Source organism: Rattus norvegicus, chromosome 11 (genome assembly GCF_036323735.1).
Source record: "Rattus norvegicus strain BN/NHsdMcwi chromosome 11, GRCr8, whole genome shotgun sequence".
In the NCBI taxonomy this organism is placed as follows: Eukaryota; Metazoa; Chordata; class Mammalia; order Rodentia; family Muridae; genus Rattus; species Rattus norvegicus.
This window is the reverse complement of record NC_086029.1, coordinates 96,115,910-96,138,749: the sequence shown is the minus strand read 5'-3', so window position 1 is coordinate 96,138,749 and position 22,840 is coordinate 96,115,910. Positions and strand designations below refer to the sequence as shown.

Below are 22,840 nucleotides of genomic sequence, written 5' to 3'. Positions count from 1 at the left end.
TTCTCAGCTCTGCAGCCTGCCAGGGCAACACAGCCCTGGCCTCCTACATAACTTCAGTGCGTAGCTCTCTGATCCATTTGCAGTCAGTCCTGAGGCAGTCTGCCTGCCCCATCCCCACCATTCCTTGGGCACAGCCAGGCTAGGGAGCCGTTCTCCAGCTCTGTGCCCTTGTTTCCTCATGTGGCAGACATACCTACGGTCTGCTCTGGTCTCTGGGGTCCTGTCTCCCCAGTTTGACCTTTCTTTCTAGATGAGGTGACAAGGGAAGGGAGGAAGGTTTAGGGTTTTTAATCTTCCTGACCCAAGCAGAGGCGGTAGAGGCACAACAGGGAGCCTCACATAGCCTCTCAGGTGGTCTTCCTAGGTTTTTCTTCCTCTCAGAACCATGTTTATTAGGCGTCCTCACTAAGGAGCATGAGAGATAGCCAGTGATAGGCCTTTTTTAGCCCTTTTGGGACAAGGTCTTTCTATGTATCCCTGGCTGTCCGGAATTTGCCAAATAGACCAGGCTGTCCTCAAACTCACAGAGACCCGCCAGCCTCTGCCTTCCAAGTGCTGAGATTAAAGACATGCATTACCACACCCCACCCAATGCTGTTTTAAAATTTTATTTCTGGTCTGCTTATTTGAAAGAGTATTTGTAATTGTGTGTGTGTGTGCGTGCGTGTGTGTGCGTGTGTGTGTGTGTGTGTGTGTGTGTGTGTGCCCACTTGCATGTGAGAGTGCAGGCACTCAGGTTTTTACTGTGCATAGTGAAGAGGTCAGAGAACAGCCTCGGGTGCCAGACATTGTCAGTCCTTGAGCAGGGAGTGCAGCTGTGCAGTCCAGCTCAGCTGAACCGTGAGTGACTGAGGATGCTCTCCTGTTCCCTGTCCTGTTCACTCAGGAGCACTGAGATGCCAACCTTCATGACTGCCTGGCTTTACCTCAGGTTGGAGGATTCAAACTGAGCTCCCTCCAGCTCTGTGACTTCCAACATCACATGAGGACAGTCTTTCTAAACTATGGCAAAATACACTTAACCTTCAAAGGTACCATGCAGTAGTGTTAACGAGGCATATGTGCCTCGTTCTGCGGTCACCGACAAACTGAAGCTCTGAGCAGCGGTCCCTCTTTGTTCCCGGACCCCCGAGTTCTACTCTTTCTCTTGACTATTCCAGACGCTCATGGATGCTAACGTCCAGTGCTCATGGTGTCGTCAGGACTCATCTGAGAGGCTCACACACTGACACCATGGACTGTCCTTACTGAGGACCTGAGTGAAGTTCCCAGCATCCATGTCAGACAGCTGTCAACCACAACAGCTCCGGGTCCAGGGGATCTGATGCCCGTCCTGGACTCTGTAAATACCTGTACTCAAAGGTGCATACACCCACAAACAACACACATGTTAAAATACACCTTTTAAAAAAAAAGGCCGGGCTGGGGATTTAGCTCAGTGGTAGAGCGCTTACCTAGGAAGCGCAAAGCCCTGGGTTCGGTCCCCAGCTCAAAAAAAAAAAAAAAAAAAAAGGCCTTCAGGAGGCTGACACAAGAGGTTGCTGCAAGTTCTAGGCCAGCCTGGGCTACAGAGTGAGCCCCACTCAGGAATGAGAACAAATTCCTGTGTATCAGGGTTTCCTTCCTTTTGTTCTATTTTTATAGACACATAGTGCGTATGCCCAATCCTCCTGAGCACTGAGATTGTAGGCCTGAACCACCATGCCTGGCTTTCTTCCTTTATAAGGCCAAATAATACTATTTAGTCCACAGATTGACTACTTCACCATCGTGGACTTGGATTGCTTCCTTCTCCTGGCAGTTAGGAATAATACTTATGTAAACGTGAGTGGCTGTCCAGATGTGTCTTCAAAAGCTGCTTTCAAAAGCTGTGTAACCTGGCCGCTTCCCATCATTGTGATGACATCATGACCAGCAACAGGCTGCAGAGTTTATTTGGGCTTGGGATTGTAGAGGGAGCATCCACAGTGACCAGGAGGCATGGCAGCAGGAGCAGGAAACTGAGATATCACACTTCCATCCACCAACAGGAAGCAGAGAACGAGTCAGAAGTACCCTGAGGCTATGAAGTCTCAAGCCTACCCCTGGGTAACCTCCCCAAGCAGTACCACCAGCTGCGGGCCAAGTGTCCACACTTGTGAGCCTATGGGCTGTTCAAACCACCGTGTAGCCCTGCAAGTTTTAGGGTTGCTGGAGCACGTGATTATTTTGTAAACTTTTGTCAGAAACTTTACACCCACTGTGGCTGCAACACTAACAGTGCACAGGGTTCTAACCTGTCCATATTTTGGTGACACTTTTATTATTAGAAAAAATTACTGCCCTATGTCCTTTGGGAGTAGCTGTCCTTAAGAGCATAAACTGTAGTGCATGGTGTTTTTATCTGTATCTCTCTAATGATTGGGAGTGCTTAGTGTTTTTTCTGTATGGTTTGTTGATTATTTGTGTGTCTTCTTTGAAGATGCATTTAAACATTTACATATCCACCTCTCACTAATTTTTAAAAATTATACCATTTGTTTTGAATTTTTTCTTTATGAATTTTAGTTATTTATATTTATTTATATCTATCAAATATATGATTTGGCCCTGTCTTTTGGCAAACAGATTTTCTCATTGTTTCTGATGGGTTTTGTTTTGCTTTAAAAAGATTTTACTTTAATTTTTTAAAATATTGATTTTTATTTTGTGTATATGAGTGTTTTGCCTGCATGTGTATTGGTTCACCTGGTATGTGACAGGTGCCTACAGAGACCAGAACAGTGTGTAGTATCCCCTGAAACCAGAGAGTTACAGAAAGATGTAAGCTGCCCGTGTGGATGCTGGGAACTGAATTCCGTTCCTCTGGAAAAGCAACCTTGTGCTCTTATCCACTGAGTCATCTCCTTAATACCAAATTTTTGTTTATTTTATTATTTGTTATTTGTTTGTTTTCTGACACAAGTCTCATTTTGTAGCCCTGGCCAGTCTGAAACTCACTTGTAGACTCATCTGGCTTTGAACTCTCACAGATCTACTGGCCTCAACTTGTTCTAGCATTAAATAATGGTGATCCACCATGTCCAGCCAAGACTACGCAGCCAGCTTTCTGTCCCCAGCTTTCTTTTTTAAAGATAGATTGATTTATTTATTTGTTGATTGATCGATTGATTGATTGATTGATGTGAGTATACTGTAGCTGTCTTCAGACACACCAGAAGAGGGCATCAGATCCCATTACAGATGGTTGTGAGCCACCATGTGGTTGCTGAGATTTGAACTCAGGACCTCTGGAAGAACAGTCAGTGCTCTTAACCACTGAGCCATCTCTCCAGCCCCATCCCCAGTTTCTTGGGGTTTTTTTTTTTTTTTGTTATTTTGTTTTGTTTTGTTTTTTGAGATAGGGTTTGTGTAACCAGGACTGGCCTTGCGTTTGAAGTGTGGCTGAGGCTGGCCTTGAACTCTGGATGATTGATTCTCCTTTCTTAGCCTCACAAACGCTGCCTTTACAGGCAGTGTGTCCTCATGCCTGGCCTACACAGATGTTTTTAACTGTGTTTGTTTGGTTGATTGGTTTGTTGCTAGGGATTGAAGCCAGGCCCTTCTTATGTAGAACAAATGCTCTCTCTGCTCTTGTTTTTACCTGCTGCCCAATGTTTGTGATTCTGAAGGCATCCATTTAATTATTCTGTCGCCAGTAGCTTTGGTATCTTAATCTAGAAATGCCAAATCCAGTGTCATGAAATTTTTCTTGTAGGTTTTACAGTGTCAAGTGTTTCTCTTATTTAATTTAGGTTTCTGATCTGTTTGGAGGTACTGGACTTAGCCAGTCTAAGATAAGGGTCCAGTTTCATTCCATATGATGTCTGGTGTCTCCAGCCCTATGACAGTTGAGAAGACTGTCACCTCACCGAGCGGTCTTGTTACCCCTGTTGACTGCATACACTGGAGCTGCTTCCCGAGCCGTCGGGCCTGTGCCACTGAACAGTGTGTGACTGTGTGCACAAGGGCTGTGTCCCGTGGCATTGAACGGTGGTGCGCATCTGTGTTTATGCTGTGACCCCATAGTTTTGGTTCTCTTGATTTGTAAAAATGTTTTTGGTTTGTCGTTTGTTTGTTTGTTTGAGACAGGGTCTCACTCTGCAGCCCTGGCTGCCCTTGAACTCACTGAGATCCTCCTGTCTCCACCTCCCGAGTGCTGGGGTCACAGGCATGCACCAGCATGCGCAGCTTGTAAAAGCATTTGGAGTCATGCGTATGAGCCTCCAACTCTGTTCTTTTCAAGACTGTTCTGGGGTCTTTGGCTTCCTCTGAGATCCAGGTGAATCTTTTGATATATGTCATTGAGACTTTGATCTGAAATACAGGATCTATTTCGCTCTGGTGTCGTGATAGACAGTAATGAAGACCTTCAGGGCCGGCAAGATGGCTAAGTGGGTAAAGACTCCTGCCACCAAGCCTGAAGACCCGAGATCAGCACTCCAGGCCCACACTGTGGAAGAGAAGAATCAGCTCCCCAGGCTGTCCTCTGACAGCCACACATGTGCCATTGTATTCATAGCTATTGCTGCCTCCTGCTGATCTCGACATGGGTCTGCTGACCCAGGCTAGTGATGTGTGGCTAAGAATGACCCTGAACTCCTGATCTTTCTGCCTCTTCCTGGAGGGTTGGAATTACAAACATGCCTCACCTTGGCTGGTTTACATGGTGTTCCCTGGACCAGGGCTGTTTGCCTGCTAGGCAGGCATTCTGTTGAGCTATGTCCCTGGCATCACCATGAGGCTTATTATTATTATTATTATTATTATTATTATTATTATTATTATTAGTGCTATTTTAAGTGGCAAATTTTAAGAGCGTTATGCTTGGGATCAAGTCCAGGGTTTTATATGGACTAGGCAAGCACTCAACTGATAAATTAGGTTCCCTTTTTAAATTTTTTTTTTTAGTTTTATTTATTTATTATGTCTAAGTACACTGTAGCTGTCTTCAGACACACCAGACCTCATTACAGATGGTTGTGAGCCACCTTGTGATAGCTGGGAATTGAACTCGGGACCTCTGGAAGAGCAGTCAGTGCTCGTAACCACTGAGCCATCTCTCCAGCCCTTTTGTTTTTGTTTGTTTGTTGCTTGCTTTGAGATAAGTTTTCACCTTGTTATTCAGTATGGAGCCAGGCTGGCTTTGAATTTAGGATATACTTGCCATAACCACCCTTGGTATTACAGAATGTGCTACCACCTGGCTCTATATGGAATGGGTTTTTATGTTTTCTGTTTGGATTCTTCGTTATTTGTGTGTAATCACAAAGTTTCTTTCTGTGTGTTGACCCACATTTTATGACTTTGCTGATTGTGTTTTTACTGCTGATGTGTTCCCATGTGTAGAGTCTTTAGGGCCTTTTATTCTCAATTTCTTGTTTTACTTTGTTTTAGGATCTCACTATGTAGCTCTTGTTGTCCTGGAACTCACTCTGTAAACCAGGCTGGCTTTGAACTCACATAGATCTGCCTCCTGAGTGTTGGAATTACAGGTGTGCATGGTCATGCCAGGCCTTATTCTTATTTCTTGTCTAATTGCTTGGTCTAGGACCTCTACTACTGTGTTGAATTAACATTTTTCATTTGCTTTGCTAAGTAGCACTGACTAGCCTCTCTCTAAGTAGCCTAGGCTAGTCTCAAATTTGCAGCAGTCCCTCTGTCTCAGCTTTCCACATACTGAAATTACAAGCATTGGATCTTAAGGGAAAAGATTTTTTTTTTTATTCCCCCTTTGTTGCAGTAAAAAAAAAAATGTGGCTGGACCAGTTCCCAAGCGAGCATACCACTCTGCACTTCTCTCCCTGGCTCTCTCTCTAACCAAGTGGTCACTCTCTCACTACTTTGGCTCCATTGGGCCATAGGAACTAGTGCTAATTTATCTTAGCAGCTCCACGCTGCCCCCAAGTACTCTCTGACCCAGGCCGTCCGCAGGCTGTTCCAGCGTGGCATCTCGCCACACTGGTCTCTAGTGTTAGTTCTGGCACCCGTGGGGCCAAATGGACCTAACCGTAATTTATCTCTGATTAGTATCTCTCCAGGTGGCTCTCGCTAACCTCAAACTCTCCAGTTCCAGCTACTTGGTAAAACCAGGGCCCTAGAAATCCAGCATGGGCTGACCTATTATGTCTCCCTGCCATGACTCTGCTCACACTCCCAACAACCCAGTGAAAACATGACTTAACTGTAATTTATCAATCATATCTATATGTTAAATTCCTAATCCACAATACATCCTCACAGTGAACTCACAACCAATTAATAAGGATACAAACCGCCCACCTAGATAAGATAAATTTGCCTATAGTAATCCATTCCAACTGCCTTGGCTATTCAGGACCACCTGCATGTGGGTCATCCTCAGTCTCCGTCTTGATTCTCTAGCTCCTCCTCTCCTGCTTCTCCCTCTCCTAAAACCTCTGTTCCTGCCTCTTTCTTTCCTTCTTGTCCAATGACAGGCCTTGTTTTATCTTGTCTGCCTTCACCTGTATAATGACATCAACCTACACCCCTGAAGTATGTTTACTAAGCTGGTCGTGGTGGTGGTGCACACCTTTGATCCCAGCACTCAGGAGACAGAGGCAGTAGGATCTCTGAGAGATCAAAGCCCGCTCGGTCTACACAGTGAGTTCCAGGACAGCCAGGGATACATAGAGAAGCCAAAACAATAGCAGCCACAAGAAGTGTTCACTGTGTTCCTCCACACAACTTTCATCATGCTAACATTTACTCTTTTGCCTAGTTTGAAGGGTTTGTTTTATCACAAAAGGGTACTAAATTTTGTCAAATTTTCTGTATTCCTTTTTTAAAGAATTATTTATGTATAGGATTACACTGATAACTGTCTTCAGACACACCAGAAGAGGGTATCAGTGTTGTTGTAAAAATATAAAAAATTTAAAAAGTAAGGTTGTCTTTTATCCCCTACTAGGTCCGGCACCTCAGTGCCCCAAGACGTCTGCTGAATATCTTAATTCTCACTCAGCAAAGCGTCTCACCCACTCTGCTCCATCTATATCACATTGCCAAAGGCCTCTCTCTGAGCCGTCAGCAATCTCTCTACCTGTCTAGTTCCCAAGGCAGGTTTCCATGCCAGAAACACACATCCCAACTCTGTGGTGGCCCCGACCAGCTGCTGCACACTTTCTTACACTTAAATCTATACATGAAAGAACACACAACACAATAACCTTTGGCCCAATTGATAAGATATAATTGCCCTCCTAAACATATAAAGCCCTGTACACATCCATCCCCTTAAAAACATTTGTAACAACCTGTAAAGGTACAGTGTGGAACCTTAACGTCACCTGCCATACTGTCCTGCCACGACTTCTCTCCCTCTCCCTCCTGTCTCTCCTCCTCTCTGTCCTAGTCTCCTCCTCTTCCTTCAAACTTTTCTCCATCCTTCCTTCTTGTCCAATGACAGGCCTCCTTCTATCTTGTACCTGCCTCACCTGTGACATCATCCCACATATCAGATTCCATTACAGATGGTTGTGAGCCACCATATGGCTGCTGGGAACTGAACTCTGGTCCTCTGGAAGAGCAGACAGTGCTCTTAACCGCTGAGCTATCTTTCTGGCCCCTCCTGTATTCATTTACATTGTTTTTTATTTCCCTCGATTAATGTATTAATGTGGTATATTGATGATTGTTATTTTAGAGACTCTTACATATTGAACTATCATTGACTTCCAGATGGTTAGAGGTTATAATTTTCCTTAGGTGTTGCTGAATTAGAGCACTTTGCTTCAGGACTCACTGGTTATGTAGACCTGTAGTTTCCTTCTCTCCTAGTGTCTCTGTGTGTTTACTGTCAAGATGGTGGCACATCATGAGTCTGGCATTTTCTGAGAAGAGTTGAAGGAAGATTAGTGTTGGTTTCTGAGTATTAAATGTTAAGTAAAACTAAACAGTGAAGCTATCTGACTCTAGAGTTTTTCCTGTTAGGCCTTTGATCACTGACTGGCCGCTTTCTGATTACACAGATCTACAGTAATTTCCTCTTATTACCAGTCTTTGCAAGCAGTGGTTGACCCAGGTTCAGAAATATTAAATGGAAAATTCTAGAAAGAATTCATCTCATGTCATGTGACTTATCACAAGGAAAGTGAATACAACATACCAGGAGGTAGATGTGCCCCCGTCACACAGTTTTTGTCTCATGGTGTTCTGGTTGCTGTGTTTCTTATCATGTATTTTATAAGTGTAACTTTGTGATAGGTAGGCATAGTGTAAGTCTTTCCACTTCTTGCAGGAATTTCAGAGCTAGCTTTGAACAATAGAGAGGTAATATAGAAGCGGCCGGGCCGGGAACTTCTGATGGAGTGCGTGGCTAACCAGCTTCCACTGGGGAGTGGAGCGAGACCCCAGGGTCAGGGGAAGCGGAAGCACAGCACAGTGGCCTGCTCAGGCCCAGAGGAACCGCCAGCCCCCCACCCCCCAGGGACCCATTTCACTGCTCACTTAGTGCAAGTCAGCCAGAGATTCACTCCAGGTCCTCCAAAGGGCTGACAGAATGGCTCAGTGGGTAAAGGCACTTGTCACCAAGCCTGACGACATGAGTCTGGCTCCTTGGGATCCATGTGGTGGAAGGAGAGAACCGACTTTTTTCTTTTTCTTTTTAGACAAGCATGTCCACCTCCCTCTTGCCCTCATGCTTCTTTTATGTCTTTTTTTAAGGTTTTATTTTGTATATATGAGCACACTGTAGCTGTCTTCAGACACACCAGAAGAGGGCATCGGATCCCATTACAGATGGTTGTGAGCCACCATGTGGTTGCTGGGATTTGAACTCAGGTCCTCTGGAAGAGCAGTCAGTGCTCTTAACCTGCTGAGCCATCTCTCCAGCCCAAGAACCAATTCTTACAAGTTGTCCTCTAACCTCCACAGCGCCATAGCACACACACTCTGTCCACCTCTACGTATAAATATAAAAAAATTTTTTTGAGTCCTTAGCAAAAGAGAGACAGGAATGGGACACCCATCATAGAGGACTCCCAGCGGTGAGTAGGTCCAGGAGCTTGAGAAGTGACGCAAGGGATGTCAGGTTGAACCCACAAGTCAGGCCAGTCAGCTTCATCGCCTGAGCCTCCTCCTGCTCCCCTCTGCATCTGTTCCTTCTACACCTATGTCTGTTTACCAGGCCAGCTCTGTGCTCTGTTCTCACCCTGTGTTGCTTTATCTAACTTAGCTCGAACATTGTAAACACTTCCACTGAAAGAATAAAGGTGACTCAAATAATAACAAAAGTCAGCTGTCAACCTGTCTTCTAATGTACAAGTCCCAACATAGCACAAATGATATGAAAAGCCAAGACAGAGTGTCTCCTCAGAAGTTACCAGTCCCATGTAGCATAGTAATGGTCCCCAGTGAGAATGACTTAATGAAGTCCCAGACAAAGAATGATTATAAATATGTTCAAAATGCTGGACATGGGAGTGCACACCTGTAATCCCAGCATGTGGGAAGCAGAAGACAACAGAGTCCAGCCTGGTCTATATAGCAAGTTCCAAAACAGCCAGAGTTACATAGTGAGCTTCAGTCTCAAAACAGCCAACCAACAAAAATCTGTTCAAAGAAATGAAAGAAAGCCTGACGTGGTGGCACATACTTCTAATCCCAGTATTCAGAAGGCAGAGGCAGGGGGATCTCTGTGAGTTTGGGCCAGCATGGTCTACAGAGAGTTTCAGGACAGCTGGGGCCACACAGAGAAACACTGTCTCAAAGAAAAACATAAGGAGGGCATCACGCATGTGAAACAGTTCAGGAAAGAGGGAGAAAACTGAAGGAAGCCAAACTGAGATGGTGAGAAGGAAGAGCTCGGTAACTCAGATAAAAGCCTCAGTGGGAGCCCCAGCAGCCGACCTTCAGGATGGGGTAGAGGAACTGCAGCAGTCATCGAAGGACAAAGATAAGTACCGGAAACTTACAGATAGAACATTTGGGATCTTTGGGCACCATGAAGAGACAAATCTACAAATTATGTGGAGATGAAGCCATAATAAAGGCACAGACAATTTATTTTCAATGCAGTGAAAGCAAGCAACTTCCCAACTTTAGGGAAACAGGCCTTTCAGGTAAAGTATGTGTGGAACATCAACTCAGCAAAGACCGGGAAGGAAATCCCCCGTGTGTTTAACACTAAATATACACAACAGAGAAGTGTATCGAAAGCTTGAAACACAAGTCTGTATAAGGCACTCATCAGAATAACAGCTGATTTCTCAGTTGGTCCTTCAGCCCCAGAGAGGCTCTGCTGATCCCACCTAACACTACTGTACCTGGCAGAATTGAATGAGAAAGAAAAACATTCCCAAGATTTAAACATGTAATACCAAACATGGGTACAGCTACTTTCATACAGCAAGTGCTAGCAGTTTAAGGCCATAGATTGACTTCAGCACAACACCCTACTTTCTCCAGTAGAGTCACCCCGACAAAAACGGAGCATTGGAGTTCAGATACATTGCAGGTCAGACGGACATCTGTGGAACATTGCATCCAAACACTGCAGAATGTCCATTCTTTTCCGTAGCCTAACATATTTCTCTAAAATATATTAGGATACAAATCAGTTCTCAGCAAATACAGGAAAACTATGCTATCTGACTAAAAGAAAATAAAGCTAGAAATAAACAAGGAAATACAGAAACACACAGTACTGAACGATGAGTGGGTCAAATCAAGAAGGAAGAAATCAAGAAGGAAGCTTAGAATTCTTAGACTTCTGAGTGTGATGCCACATTCTTTTAATCCTAGCACTCTGGAGGCAGAGGCAAGCAGATCTCTGAGTTTAAAGACAGCCAGGTTACACAGAGAAACCCTGTCTCAAAACAAAACAAAACAGCCAAGCCTGGTGGGGTGAGTGCTTTTAAGATTTATTTATCTTCCCCCCCCACCCCCAGCTGGGGACCGAACCCAGGGCCTTGCGCTTCCTAGGCAAGCGCTCTACCACTGAGCTAAATCCCCAGCCCCGGGGTGAGTGCTTTTAATTCCAGCTTCAGTTGCACTTGGGAAGCAGAAGCAGTCAGATCTCTGAGTTTGAGGCCAGCCATTTTACATAGTGAGTTTCAGGGCAGCCAAAGCTACTTGGAAAGACTCTGCCTCAAATAAACAACAACACAGATTCTGTACGTAAGAGATATAGTGGCTTCACTAGAAAACTCTTAAAGAGTGTTAAACACTGAGCCAGGAGGCAGGACACCAAATTAATATAAAAAAAGCAGTAGCTTGGTTATACCAGTGGGGGTCACACAGAAGAGGAAGAAATCAAACTGTCTCCTTCACAGTAGTCTCAAAAACATTTACAAGAAACCTAACCAAGGATTGAAAGACTTAGACGACAAAAGCTTTGAAACCTGTAAGAAAGCATGGAGGAAGACCTCAGAAGATGGAGAAAGAGCTGATGAGAGGGCTCAGCAAGGAAAGAGGCCTGCTGCCAAGCCAGTGACCTGAGTTCAATCCCCAGCATCCACACGGGAGGAGAGAACTGATTCCTCCAAGTTGTTTTCACATACACACAAGTAAGTGGGGAAAATGTGGAGAGACTTTTCATGCTCATGGCTTGGGAGAATTAACACTGAAGATGATAGCTGTCCTGTCAAAAGCAATCTGCAACTTCAATGCACTCATTAAACTCCCCATGCCATTTCACAGAACAGTCTTAAAAATTCATATAAAAGCACAGAAGCTCCTGGATAGCAGAAACAATCCTGAGTGAAAAGAACATTGCTGGAGTACTGCAATCCTTGATTCCACTTACATTACAGAGCCAGAGTAACAAAAGCAGCTTAGTATCAGCACAGAAACACATGTAAACTAGAGGGGCATAACGGAGGATCCAGGACGCAAGTCCTTATACCTACAGTACTTTTGCTTTCTAAGCTTGCTACACTTGATCAAAATGCTCCTCATAAGAGTGAGTCACAGGGCAGTGTCTAAACTTGGTTGATTTGGGACTTATTTGTCAATGCAATGAATCTTTTCACCAAAATATCACAAGAACAATCTCTAGGCGACACACTATTTCCTCCGAAACCTCTTGACCCAAGCCTCCACAGTTCAAATCACCTTGAACACCATTGTCTTCCCTATTCCTAGTAAGATGGCCCATTAAGCCCCACATAAAGCATAGACTGCTTTCCAAAGTACCAGAATCTACATTCCTCCAAGTAAAAACATGGTCAGGCATTTTTATATCAACACCCCACTCTTGGTACCAACTTCTGTCTTAGGGTTTCCATATTTGTGAAAACACCATGACCAAGGCAAGTCTTAAAAAGAAAAACATTTAATGGGGCATAGCTTACTGTTTCAGAGGTTTAGTCCTTTTTTGTCATGGTAGAGCATGGTAGCATACAGGCAGACATGGTGCTAGAGGAGCTGAAAGTTCTACATCTTGATCCAAAGGCAGCAGCAAGAGACTACTGTGTCTCACACTAGGCAGAGCTCGAGCATATATATTACCTCAAAGCTCTGCCTCCACAGTGACACACCTCCTTCAGGGCTGTACTTCCCAATAGCATCACTCCCTAGGCCAAGCATATTCAAGCCAGCACAGAAGGTTTTGCTTTTTGCCTGCTTGCCTTCCCTCTTGCTGGCAAGTTTTCTATCCTGTTGCTGAAGCATTGTTTTGTTGGTATTAGAGCATAATTCTTCAAGATTCCAATTGAGACCGAAGACCAGCGTCTCTCTAGGAGTCCTCCAGGACTCCAGCACTTAGTTAAGACATCTAACACATCCAGTCTGGACTGAACAACTACTGGATTCTTGGCCCTTTAAAAGATAGACATTTTTTAACTACTTTGATTACAGCCTGTAAGCCACTCTGATAAGCCCCATATATTATTTTAATTCTATCAGTTCTGTTTGTTTAGAGAACTCTGACTAACAGAGCTGTGGATCCTGCATGCAGTACTACTGAGTGCTAGACAAGCTGCGCCCGGTACAGTAGTGGCACCTGATATGGAGGCAGCCAACCGCTTTCTTATTGGCATTGAGGCCTGTTCATGCCTGGTACTGTAAACATGGACCAAAGCCCATGGCTTAGGAGTTCATCGATCCTAGCATGCAAGCTACAGCTGTTGTTTTGGTACATGGACATAATTTGCCTATCAGATATCTTCTACATGTCAGTATTTATGCCCATAACTTAATGCTGCTGTCAGCTTTGGTCAGAGAAACTTATTTTTGCAGCAGAGAGAGGTAACTGCCAAGGCTCACAAATGCTCAGCCATATATGGGTCATTTACACCATTCCTTCAGGGCTTAGGGCACACCACAGGAGAAGAGATGGGGCAGGGGGTATAATAACTGGAAGAGAGGCAGGGGATGGTGAAGAATGCTCAATCTGGCAGGACAAGACCATTAGTTTCTGAAGCCTGATCAGCTGTTGCTATCCATACAAGACCTGTGCAAGGTTAGCCCTGCCATCTTATCCTCACAGAGGGGGCAGGCCTCAGGCTTTATAAGACAAGAAAGAAGTGGGAGGGGAACTAACTGGGAAGGGGAGTCTGGAAGTGGGAAGAAGATGAGAGGGTCGTAGGGTAACTATGACCAGAACTCACAGTGCATGAAAATGTCCTTGACACCACTCTTATACATGTTTAATAAAACAAGTTTTAAAATAAAAGACAAAAGTAGTTTCCTTGAACATAGTTGTTTTTTTTTTCCTGGAAAGGCAGGATAAATACTCATTTAAGTTCCCTCAATTGTCAATTTTCAAAATAAATTGATATCTTAGAAATATGCAGTGGTGCCCAGTGAGTTTTGCTTTGCTTGTTTTTCCTGATCTGTTATGCCTGCAAAAGAGCATGCGCCCGTGCGCATGCAAACACACACACACACACACAGACACATACACACACATACAGACACACACACACACACACAGACAGACAGACACACACAGACACACACATACACACACACAGACACACACACACACACACACACACACACACACACACATTTCTGAGTAGGAGGGGTTGTTCTGTAGACCTCTGCCTCCCAAGTGCTGGGATTAAAGGCGTGCTTTACCACCACCCTGCACTGTTTTAGATTTTTAATATTACTCTTAAATTGATGGCTTTTTCTTAACTCAAAATGACTTACTGAATTATTGTCATTATTTTTTAACTACTCAGTCTTTAATGGTAATTAAAAGTCATAAATGCAAAATAAAAAACAGCAGCAAAAAGATGCTGAGGTCTGAGGCGGGCAATGTCTCGTAGTTTTCAAATTCTGCTTCTCACAAGATTGAGACCGGGGGCTTTGGCTTTTCCTATGACTGCTTTGTTTCAAAATCATTTATAATTAAAGGAGTGTGCCACTGCAGCCCCCGCCCCCATCTTCCCCCATTTTTCAAGTGGGATTTCTCTCTGTAATAGGCCTGCCCCAGTCTTGCTTTGTAGACCAGGCTGGCCTCAATTCACAGAGATCTGCCTGCCTCAGTCTCCCGAGTGCCACATGCCCAGCCCCTTACTCTGGTTCTTAATTAACTGCTTCTTTAGAGCCCAGGGCTTCGGGTGATGGTGTGTTTGTTCCGAGGAGCAGTGTCACAGAAAATGGAGCAGAGCAGTCCTGAGGCTGGAAATGAGATAGCTTTCACTTGCTGCTTCCTGAGGGGTTTCAGAGCTGGTTTAATGTTTCTGAAGACTACAAGGCCAGGCCCATGGCCCACACAAGTTACTCAGGAACCCAAGACAGGAGAGTACCAGACGCTTAAGACCAGCTTGTGCAAAATAGTAAGCCCCAGACTCTTAAACAAGCAAAACCAAAACACTCCTTAAGTGGGAAAGGAATAGTGCTGTGCTTTTAAAAGCCATTAACTCTTCTTTTCCATAAAAGTCCTACGAAGAAGCAGGGAGGCAGTTAACATTTCTTGGTAAGCAGTGTCCCCTCCAGGGCTTGGCTCAGGCTATAGGAAAAAATGAATCCAAGCAGGTTGTGGCCAGGTAGACTGTCCCTGTACCGTGCAGGAGACCCAGCACACCCAGGGGACCAGAGGATATATGGCTTGTAGAATGCAGAGAGACATGTCCACGATTGTCGTGGCTTCTGCTGTGGTTTGAATGTGGCTTGTTTCCTCCAGAGCTCAGACTGAAATTTAATTTCACTTTATAAGATAATAAGAATGGGGGCCGGAAGGGGACTTTAGGAAGTGATCAAGACTCTGTCCTCCTGAATAGATTAACCTGATTTTTTAAATGTGTTAATGGTTATCCAAGAGTGGATCTGTTGTTCAGGCCAGTGGTCTCCTGTGCTCTGTTTCTCCAGCATGCGACACCCTGAACCACCTTGCAACCCTGCCAACAAGGCCACACTTGAAAACAGCCTCTGGATCTCAGACCAGAATCATAAGCCCAAATCAACCCCTTTTCCTCTCTAACCTCCTCAGGTGTGGCATTGTTACTAACAATAGAAATGGGGGCAGACAGCAACTTTCTGGACAGAAAGCTCACCCCAGCCCAGGTTCTGACCTAGTCCTGACAAGCCCCCATGAGGCCTGCCTCCAGCAGGTTCTGGTCTTGTCTCTGTGGTTAAAACTCTTACTTCTGTTCTGCTCTGGGAGTTTCTCTCTGTCATTTTGCTTGCTTGACCCTTTGGTCACCTTTGTTATTTTCTGCCTGTTTGCAGCTTGAGTTTGACCAGGCACAAATTTCTGTCAGTGCTATCTGTTCTTCTTTACAATCAACTGCCTTTGCTGTGGTTTTATAAGTCATTTATGATGGTTCCTTTTCTTTGTGGCCTGTTCCAGTTCATCGAGCATCATCTTTAACCTTTGGCAGGGTCTGGGGGCAGAGAAGGTAGGAGTCATAGCTATAGTTCTTTCCCTCTGTGCCAGTAAATGCAGTCATGTGACTCCGCTGGAGGCTGCTTTCCCAGGCCTCTCACAGCAGAGAAGCCCCAAACCTGGCTGGGGTGTAGTTCAGTGGCACAGTCCTTGGGTTCAGCCATCAGGACTGCAGGCTCTGCCTGCCTGTCAGGACCAACTGAAGGTCTGGGTCGACATTGGTTACATATAGAGCCTGGGGTACATAGAGGGATCCTGTCTCAAATGACAGCCTCAGGAGCAGGACGTGCGGATGATTTAGGGGTCCTTTTGGGAAGAGTGGCGATGGGACACACAGGAGGATGATCCTGTCTCAGAACATATCTCCACCCCCTCCAGAAAAGGCTCTCCAAATCCCAGAGGCTCTGAGGTGTGGAGTTCAGAAGCCAGGCAGCACTGAAAGGCTGGAAGTCTGTACTGGGTGAGTTGGAGAAGGCCCCTAGCCCCTCAGGTTCCCACCGTTCTGTTTACATATGAAGGCAGGACTCTTCTGAACTTGCTGGAGGTTAGTGGCACCCAGGCCTGTTGTGTGGGTCCCCCCCCAGTTGAGCTGGCTCCCATGGAGGAAGAATGGATTAAGTGCTGTCCAAGCTCAAGCAGCTTCCAGCTCAGGTCTGGAAAGGAAAGGTGGTTACCTCATGTCCATTTCTTGCCTTTGGCTGAGCCCCCAGGAGCAGCCAAAGCCCCAGAAGCCACATGGTAGCCTAAGAGAAGGACAAAGGAAAGAAGAGACAGACCTTGAGTGCCTAGAACCTCTCTCTCTGCCCCATATGGGTGGGTGCAGAATGGGTCTATTTTCTCTGCCGATTAAAGCATTAAAAAGGGCTGGAGAGATGGCTCAGTGGTTAAGAGCACTGACTGCTCTTCCAGAGGTCCTGAGTTCAATTCCCAGCAACCACATGGTGGCTCACAGCCATCTGCAATGGGATCTGATGCCCTCTGCTGGTGTGTCTGAAGACAGCTACAGTGTACTCATATACGTAAAATAAATAAATCTTTTAAAAAATGATTAAACAAAAATAAAGATTAAAAGGCGAGAAGATTTTGAAAGTTAAAGTTAAATGTCCAAGAGGACATTTTTTTTTTTGGTTCTTTTTTTCGGAGCTGGGGACCGAACCCAGGGCCTTGCGCTTCCTAGGCAAGCGCTCTACCACTGAGCTAAATCCCCAACCCCCCAAGAGGACATTTTTATTAAAGAAACAAACACAAGCAAACCAGCCCCAGGGCAGGAAAGCTGTAATCTTCAGCAGTTGCCGGAGGAGGGGACGGAGATGGCAAGCAAGGAGGACGACACTCTGCTGGATTAGTTTAGAGGCAGACACAGTGGTCAGCACATGGCAGACAAACTGCCACATAGTGGGGAGGAGAGCTTTAGAGAGAGAGAGTAAGGAAGCCCAAAGAACACAAAAACAGCAGCAAAAACAAACAAGCCTTAGGTTCTGGCCAGTGTCTGAAAGAGACAAAAATAGAAGAGAGAAGAAAGTTACAGCTATTTCAGTCAGGGCTCAGAAAGGGACAAAGATCTCTGGGACCTTAGGATAGCCTGAAGGGAGAGCGTGTGGCAGGGCTCTAAGGGACGGTGCAGCACCTCATTAAAGGGGTGATTATTCCACTTGTCTCCCTAGTGTGGCTTAAAGGGAGTCTGCCTTTCTGGGACGGGTCCCTTGGTCAAGTAATTGACTGGACTGGAGTAATTCTTTTATGTTTTAGATAGTTTGGAACGTCCTCAAGTCGACGGAGTTAAAGGCTGCATCCTCTTGGCCAGAGTGAACCAGTCTTCCCTTGTAAGACTCTAATGCCACTTGCTTCTAATCGTTTATCAGGAGGGCCACACTAGGTACAGTATTTCTCTTGAGAGTCACCTGTATGCAGACAGGCCACTGTCACTCTGCATCCTCCCAAGGCTCAGCTCTGAGTACTGTGGCCTGGCTTTTGCCCTTCCTATAGCCATGGTGGCTGACAGTAGGAGAGTACTGGCAATTTCTTGTCAGAGAGGACCCTGTGGGATGGTGCTGGGGTTCGTGCTAACTTCTGATTCATGGCTCCGTGGGCTGAAACCGCTGGGTTTCCCGTTGTCAGTGTGAATGTTTCACTTAGAACTCTTGGATGTAGGGCGCCTTGAGCTTCCCCCCTGACAAAGTCTGTCCCACCTGCCCCAGGAAGGCAGGCCTGAGCCCCTTGAGCTGGCCAGGATTTCTGCATCCTCTTGCCTACTCTGACCTTCCGTCCATCCAGAACCAGGTGGGAATACACCTACCACAGCTGTGCCGTCCAGACATCCCAGCCATAGGTTGCCTCCTACACTCAGTACACATTTCTCCACAGGATGAGCCAGGCCAGGGCAAACAGGGAGGACAGTCTCCCTGCCCAAGTCCTGAGTATAGTGTCCTTGATGAAGAAATGAGAACGTCACTACCTTTCTCTAAGCCGCTGTCTTTCGGAGGCCGTGGGTGGTTCTTCCCTGGTGGTGGAGCCCCTGCCTGTTCTGTGTGAGCCTGTATGAGCTGACTGAGAGGATTTGCAGGTCCCTGCTTAGCATCCTCATGTCCACAGTGTCAGCAGATAACTTGAATACCAGTGGGGAAGCGGGCTGGGGAGGGCAGCATGGGCCTATGTCAGAGCCACTTGTGGTGCTTGGCAATTCAGAGGCCCTGCAGAGTTGGGAACGGTCTCTTGGCTGGTCTCCCTAGGGCTTGGGTGCACTTACCCACAAAAGGATGGATATCCCCTCCCTCTACATCAAGCCCACTTTACCTCACTAGAACTTCCACTAGAACTCATTACCCCACTAGGGGCTTAGTTAGCAAAGCTACTGTGGGTCAGATTGAGGTCAGTTTGTGAGGGCCTCTGGGCAGAGCGCCCAGCATGCCAGGACACTGCCAAGTGCCTGGTCAGCAGCAGTCAGGGTGGGCATGACCCTCAGGCCAGGATAGCTGGGAGGGGTCCATGTTTGAGGCATCTCGGGGCTGGGACTGCTGTAGGGTGGCCTGATCATCTCCTGGCCTCCTAGACTGATGTTGGAGTAATACACAGCTACTGCACTAGTGGAGGTGTGCAGAGGATGCCCGTCGCCGTGTGTGCGACCCTCAGGCTTCTATATCCCTAACCTTAGGAGGAGCTAGTCCACAGTGAGGAACCCTCCTGACCAGGCCTGTTCTTGGGTTGTGGGCATAGCAAAGCTGTCCCTGGCCACATCTTTCCTAGAGTAAGCAGGGAAGTTGAGATTCTCTATGGCAGGGGGAACTGATGTCACAGAAACTAAAGGGATCTGGAGCAAGACTGAGATAGCCATCTCTAGGCCCCACAGCTGACATGACTCCTACCTGCCTAGTACTTTTAGCATCCCTGTTCCCACTGGGACTTCAGCCCAGTACTGTTGTTGATGCCAGTTTAGGTGTTTGCTGTCCCATGAGAATCCCTTGTTTCAAAAAGTCTTTCCCACCACCTCGCAAAGTTTCTCTTTTGTCACAAGAATATAGGAAAGACTAAGCTCTGAAAACAGCTACTGCTTGTGCTAGGGTCTGTCTGACAACCCTTAACTAACTCTACCAGACCAGGGCCTGTTCTGTGGGTAGTCAGATCTCAATCCCTAACCATTAGGCTTCCCCATCTCATCTCCTTAGCTTTGTATCCTGGGAGGCTGCACTGGGGGCCACCTTTGTCCCTCAAAGGCTCTCTGACTACAGCAGGGGGGCGCACCTCAAAGGGGCTTTGTGTCACCACAAAGAGGCTCTGTCCCTCTAGAGAAGCCTGAGTGTTGCCATGGTAATAGAGGGGCCTGGCAGAAGGGGTCCCACCATCTGAGGCGGGGGAGGACATTGCAGGCCAACAGCACAGTCTGCAGGGCTGGCAGCCAACACAGTGACTGCTGCACCTGCCCAGCTGAGGCCTGTATCTTGCAGGACACTGTCCTTGACAGGGCCCCATAAGTACTGCTAGGGATGAGTGGGCCTCCCAAACTCCTGAGAACCTCCTGAGTACCTTAAAGGTACTTTGATCCTCATGTCTACCCCAAAATGCAGGGGCAAGCTTGGCTCTGTGTCTCTTGCTCCCTGTTTCCTTAAAATGTAAAGCCACTGGCATGTAGCAGTCAGGGAAGGAAAGCAGTGGAAGCAATGGCTGCCCTCTTCACTGCATCCCGTGGTGGGCTCTTAGTAGTTCAGCAACATCTCTAACCAAATGGGGAATGGCTCCATTCCCGTCTAGGCGTGTTAGACATCTGTGAGAGGACACATCCTGAGGGAGCTACCTGCTCATAGACTTTAGTCCTCATAGTCTTCGTAGTCCTTGGTGACAGCTCCTTGCTTCCTTAAGAGACACTTTCAGAGCCTGCAAAGGTAGCACCATTGGCTGTAGCCGATGTCTGCGGCAGACACAGACGGGGTATCAGGGACTGCCCCGAGTGGGAGATAACTATCTTCTGTGTTTCCTAAGTCCTATGGAGAGATGAGTTTCATGGAACACGGAGGCTTGAAGGGAACCAAACGGAGAACAGGTGTCTGCCCCCAGGGAAATGTTGAGCCCAGGCTCTAGCAGCCTTCTACAACTCCTAGAATACTGATCTGCCCACCTGCCTAGCGGTCCCCAAAAGTCGCCTTGAGTCCCCTGGCTCCTTGGCTACAGCAGCATCCTGTTCTTGATTAGAGCCCCAGCATCTCAGGGTCAACCCTACCATAACCCCTCATCTCCCTGGGTCTCTTAGAAGCCCTTTGGTCTGGGCGTGATCAGTTTCCTTGACCCTGGACAGCCCTTGGCCTAAGATGCCTCACTACTGTGAGGAAGGAACCCACTGAGGGTCCCCTTACATCTGAGATCCGTTCTCTGAGGTCAGAACACCACAGGCATACCCTAGGAGACAGAAGTCCCTGAAATGTCTCCCCACCCCCACGCCAACCGGAGTCTTTGCCAGAATGGTTTGCCTCTTTTGTGGGAAATCTAATTTCCAGGCTGTATCTGATTCCAGGCTGCCTGAAAACCAGCTGCTTCCTGAGGCAGCAGACACATCCCTCGCCACCCCCCGCCCCCCAGCAGACTGGTAGTCTCCAGCGTCTGGTGGGAAAGATGGCTGCCTCTCTCTTTCTCAGAGTTTATACCCTTAACTCTGCTTCTCAGATGTGGAAAACTGAAACTGGGGACTCCGGTACCAGGACACCTCAGCTACAGCTGTGACCCCAGGAGTGGATCCTTAGAGTTTTCTGTGCCTACGTGTGTGCAAAGTCATTGCCATGCCTCTAGCTTGAGGTCTTCAGACGTGTCACCTGTGTGTGTCATTTTATCCACTTCCAGCTGTTTTTGTTTTTTTATTTTCTGTTTTAACTTATTTATGTAAGAGCACCTTAAAGTATGGCACATCTTTAATCTCAGGAGGCAGAGGCAGGTGGATCTCTGAATTCTAGGCCAGCCTGATCTAAAGGTAGAGTTCCAGGATAGCCAGGACTACCACAGAGAGACCCTGTTTCAAAAAAACAAAAAGCCGTGACTGTACCTGGTATTGATTGTATTGTTAGTTGTACAGTGCAACCGTAGACAGCCACATCCGTCAACACAAATGGCTCCTGCCTACAGGGTCTGTACAGTTGTCGCATTTTCTGTGCAATGACTCCATACATGGTGGGGGGGGAGGAAAAACAAAAAGTATAAGAATACCTCAATGAATTAAATGTTGAATGTTTCAAAATACTTAATTCCAACAGGACAGTTCTCTTTTGAAGCTCTGACTCTGCCCCCTACTACCTCATGTTTTTGAAATGCGTGTCTCACTGTGTTGCCCAGTCTGGCCTTGAGCTCCTAGGCCCCCAGTTTTCAACCTGACCTCTTTGGGGGTTGAGTGACCCTTCCACAGGAGTCACATGTCAGATATCCTACCTATAAGATATTTACAGTATGATCCATAACAGTAGTCAAATTACAGTTGTGTGTAGCAATGAAATAACTTTCTGGTTGCGGTCAGGGTCACAGCATTAGGAAGGTTGAGAACCACTGTCTAAGGCTTAGATGATTCTCCTACCTGTTTCTTGGGTAGGTAGGAATATAGGGATATGTCACTACATTCGGCTTCCTTACACTGTCTTCGGAAATGATTGAGGCACAAAGTAGAGAGGCAAGGGGGGAGCTGGTGGCCCTGCACCCTGCGCCCTGCGCCCTGCGTCCTGTGCCCTGCGCCCTGCGCCCCACGCCCTGCATCCTACACCCTGCGCCCCGCGCCCTGCGCCCTGCATCCTACACCCTGCGCCCCGCGCCCTGCGCCCTGCATCCTACACCCTGTGCCCCGCGCCCTGCACCCTGCATCCTACACCCTGCGCCCCGCGCCCTGCGCCCCGCATCCTACACCCTGCGCCTGCACCCCGCGCCCTGCTCCACTCGCCCCGCGCCCTGGCCCCCCACCCCCGCAGCCCCGCGCCCTGGCCCCCCCACCCCCCCAGCCCCGCGCCCTGGCCCCCCACCCCCCCAGCCCTGCGCCCTGCCCAGCCTCTGCTGTGCTGAAGGCTCGGTGCGGACTTGAAGCTCCTGCTGTTGCATCACCTGAGATGCTTGCCGCACGTGTTGCTCAGTCTGTCACTTTTCAAAATGACCACACTGTGTACTTTGTTTGTTTTTAATGTACAGAAATGTTTTCTTTCTCACAAAATCCTACTGGTGCATCTTTATGCTTCTGTGGAGAGGCCAAGAGCAGCTATTTCCTATCCCAGCACCCTTGACCCTGTACCTCCTGCCACAGACGCTGTGCTCCCTCCCAGCCTCGGTGCAGACATGCTTTGTGAAACTCGCGCTCCAGACCCCCTCTGATTTGTCCCCAGTCTGGGCACAGTGCCTGTCCTTTTGAGCTTGGCTAGAAGCCATTCCCAGGGTTCTGGGTACCATCTGACCTCAATGAGGACAAGATAAAGATGGAGTTCTCCCAAGGCTTGGCCATCCATATATAGCAGGCATGTTTCCTGTGCTGCACAGCTGAGGACATAAGACCAGAGCTGCTCCCAGGATGCT

General features: G+C 47.1%; 1 protein-coding gene and 1 non-coding gene across 2 annotated transcripts in view; both read left to right on the top strand.

Annotated features, from left to right (window-relative positions):
• Arvcf (ARVCF, delta catenin family member) overlaps positions 1-22,840 on the top strand; it is a 57,694-nt gene that overhangs the window by 11,395 nt on the left and 23,459 nt on the right. The gene's annotated exons all lie outside the window — the stretch shown is intronic.
• Positions 21,332-21,466, top strand: Scarna14l2 (small Cajal body-specific RNA 14 like 2). Its single transcript, XR_005491558.1, has one exon. It is a non-coding gene; the product is annotated as a small Cajal body-specific RNA 14 (non-coding RNA).